Source organism: Belonocnema kinseyi, chromosome 6, assembly GCF_010883055.1.
Source record: "Belonocnema kinseyi isolate 2016_QV_RU_SX_M_011 chromosome 6, B_treatae_v1, whole genome shotgun sequence".
In the NCBI taxonomy this organism is placed as follows: Eukaryota; Metazoa; Arthropoda; class Insecta; order Hymenoptera; family Cynipidae; genus Belonocnema; species Belonocnema kinseyi.
The window spans coordinates 85,686,708-85,690,908 of record NC_046662.1 but is presented as its reverse complement, the minus strand read 5'-3'; positions in this window follow the sequence as shown (position 1 = coordinate 85,690,908).

Genomic DNA, 4,201 nt, shown 5'->3' with positions numbered 1-4,201 from the left:
TTCCTAATAGTGGTGTCATGTATTTCAATAGCAAAGAAGTTACTGTCAACAGAAAAGAGATACCTAATATCCTAATGCATATTTGGTTGAATGCATTTTTGGAATCACTCTTATCTCATGGGACCTCGCCTATCCCTCGGGACTTCCACATTTTCCCTCGGAATCCCGTTATCCCACAGGACCTTCATATCCAACGCGATACGCAACATATATAGTACAATAGGGATGTTATTAGTCGTTCCTAGAGGATGATATTGAACGCTTTTAATGATTTTTATTAACCGTTGCTGAGGCATGTTATTGGTCGTTGCTAAGGTTATTTATTATCCGCTCTTGTTAAGGGTTTTTATTGACTTTTGATAGGCAAATATATTGATCATTTCTGAGCTCTGTTATTGACTGTTGATAAAGTTGTTGTAACTGTTCCTAGGGTGCGATTATGCTCATTACAAAGGGTTGATATTAACCGTTGCTGTGGATGTTACTAGCCGTTGCTAGAAGATGTTATTAACGGTTGCTAGTGAGTTGTATTAATCGATGTTAATAAGCGATCTCATTGACTGTTGCTATGGGTTATTATTAACCTTTGAAGGGAATGTTTAATGTCATTGATGAGGGTTATTATTGGACTTTGCTAAGGAGTGTTATTAACCATTGCCAGGGGTCTTATCAACGTGCTAGGTAACGTGAATGAACCTGCTAAATGTTATTATTCGTCGTTGCTAGGGAGTTGTATTGATCGTTGGTAAAAGTTGTTGTCCGATACTAAAAGTTGTTATTATCTGTTGCTAGATGATATTCTTGAACGTTGTTAAGGGTTGTTTTTCCGTTGCTAGATGATGTTATTGATCGTGGTTAAGGGTTGTTTTTCCGTTTCTAGATGATGTCAGTGACCGTTGTTAAGGGTTGTTTTTCCGTTGCTAGAGAGTTGTGTTGTAGGAGTGATAGGGGAAGGGTGGAGATAACAACAACTTAATAAGCATTTATGTAGACTACAGGACAATTGGGGGGGGGGGGGGGGGGGGGGGGGGGGGGGGGGGGGGCGTAGTGCTTACTTTGACTATTTTTTTTAGTATCTTGCTCAGATGGGACATTGTCCACAAAATTCTGCTTTGATAAAAACGCTGAATTCTAGAGATCATTTGAAGCTATTTTCTTGTCTTCGTGGAGTTTCGAAAAGTCAAGTATGCTCTGAAGTTGAAAAATGAATTGAAAAATTAAGTTTGTATTTTTTCAATACAATCTATATTGGAATGTTATTTTTTTTAGAGTTTCTCTTTATTTATAAATCTCGTTATTATTTTAAGATTTGAAACTTTGTGCAGCTCAGCAAAGTGGCACTTACAGAAGATGAAACAAACGTCGATTGAGTAGTGCAATTGCATTAATTGAAAATCCTAATTTGGTATTGTTGGATGAGCCTACGACTGGTGTTGATCCGGCGGCAGCTCGAAGATCTCTATGGAGTGTGATTAAGTCTTATCACTTGGCAGGACAATCTATTATTCTTACCTCTCACAGATAAAAATGATAATATCATTAATTATTAATTGAACTTTGGATTAGTTTTATGATCATTATTTGATTGGGGTGGTTTTTATTAGCATAAAGGAGTGCGAGGCTCTTTGGAATCGACTCGTAATTATGACAAGAGGACAACTGGTCTGCTTTGGCCCAAGTGAACAATTGAAGCAGCGATTTGGAGCTGGTTATGATATTAATTTAGAATTATATCCAGAAATATCTAATGTTGATGTCGAAAATATCAAGAAAGATTTCACAGAGACTCTGGAATGCGAACTTCGTGATGAACGATTTTTAAACTCAAGGGCCTTAAAAGGATTAACCAGAACTACTAGCAATTTTGTCGCACACCTGAATTTAATAATACAAAATATTTAAATGAATGCAAGTGTATACAAATTAATTCTAAGAAATTATAAGAATTAAAGAATCTATTTAATGACATACGTCTAGAACCTTTCACTTTTATACACCTCCAAGATATCCAAGTAATTTTATTCAATTAAAAGGAATTGTTATTCCGGGGCATCCAATTATCTAGTATAGTAAATTGTTTTAAATAGATTAGGGGTCTATCAAAAACTAAATCGCACTACCAGGGGGAGGGGGACATGTTTTATAAAGATTATCGCGAGGAGAGGGGGGGGGGGGGTTAAAGCATAATGTGACCATATACATGGAAAATATAAACGTGCATAACTTAACACTCTTACACCTATTTCCTTTTTCCCGTGTTTTTACATATTTTTTCCTTTTCCCCTGTTAGTTTTTTTTTAATTTGAATTTAATTAATTGAAACAATTACAAAAACCTAACTATTTTTATTTATGATTTACTTCTTAATTAAAACGTCTGTTATTATCTTTTTGGTTGAACTATTGAACTATTTTCTTGAAAATAAATTTTTTAATTACAAAGTTATCTAATCCATTCTTGTTGAGAACGGATCGTTTTTGGTTTAAAATTCACCCTGTGGTTGAAAATTCAACTCTTTTGTAGACAAATCTTCTTTTTTGCTTAAAAATTCAACTTTTCTGATGAAAATTCTTCTCTTTGTGTTGAAAATGAAAGAATTTGGTAGACATTTTATGTCTCACTATAATGAAAAATATTTCTTGTTTAATAATTCATCTCCTTTAGGTTAAAATTGATATTTTAGCTTAGACTGCAAAAAACAGGCTTAAAAATGATTCTGCTTTGGTTAGGGATTCAACTATTTTGTTAAAAACTTTTATTTAAAATTTCGACCTTTTTGGGTTGAAATATCAACTACTATATTTTTCTTTGTGAATTCATCCACTTTGGTTAAATTCATCAGATTTTTATTTGAAAATAATATATTTTTTCTTTTCAATATCAACTTTTTTATTTTTCATTAAGAATTAATCTTTTTTTAAACTCCACTGTCTTTTAAAAAAATCGTCTTCTTGGCTTGAAAATTCAAATTTTTTTGTAGAAATATTTTCGCTTGAAAGTTATACTATTTTAATGTAAATTGCAACTTCCCAGGCGGAAACATTATATATATAGTTTATATATACACTATAAAAATACGTTTTAAAATTGCACTTCAAAGTGTAAATTTAGACATATAAAATGTTACTTTAGACGCATTAAAATTACAGTTTAGAAAGAAAATTTCCACGTGTTGTCTAGAATGACGTCTCTTACAGGCGTAATTCTATGAATTTGTATGAATGCATAAGGCCAGTTAAAAATCACTACGTTCAGAGTGTGAAATAAAAGGACTCATGTTGTATTTACACGACTGTCGTATGCGGACGGAAAATGTATCTTCCTCTCACTCTACCATGTGACGATACCATGCATTTATCTCACTCCAAATTTTCCACCCAACGGAAAATCAGAGAAAATCTAGAATGCGATAAATGCGTGGTATCGTCACATGGTAGAATGAGAAAAAGATACATTTTCCGTTTACAAACGACAGGCGTGTAAATACACATTTACGCTCTACGTACTAAAATTCCCAAGGCTGCTAAAATTACCGCCTGCGCATAAATTTTCGACTGATTTTGACTTGTAATATGATATAAATTTTGTGCGTCATACACTTGCCTAATTATAATTATATTTTTAATATGATCTTAATGATTTAAGTATTTGAGGTTAGGTTGATATTTTGGAGAAATTCTCGACTTTCCGCTGTTCAATTTTACGTCACATATTCAATTTTAGTCCAGTTGAGAATTTTACACTTTTGTTCAATTTTCAACATTTCTGTACTAATTTCACACCGTTGCACGTAAGTCCACTTTTAACATTTGTAAAATTAATTTTACATACGTAAAATTAATTTTTTAATGCAAATGTGAATGTTTTTTCATAATTTTAATTGTATCTATGTTAATTTTAAGGCCCATGTTCTTGGTGCTTGTATTCAGTTTGTTCAGCATTCTTTGCAAGTTTTCGATTGATTCTAGCATCACAACCTTACCATCTGCGAACGTTAACGCACGTACCCTTAGTCCCTTATTTTTTCGAGATCCACACCTTTTTCGACGAGAAGGGCTATTCTAAGTCCTTGTCCACTAATACCATAAATAGTCATGAGGACATAACGTAACCTTTTCTAAGACCTTGCATGATATCGAACCAGTCACTCAGTTTTCCATTTCCCCTCACCCTCGCTTTTCTACCAGTATATATTGCTTTT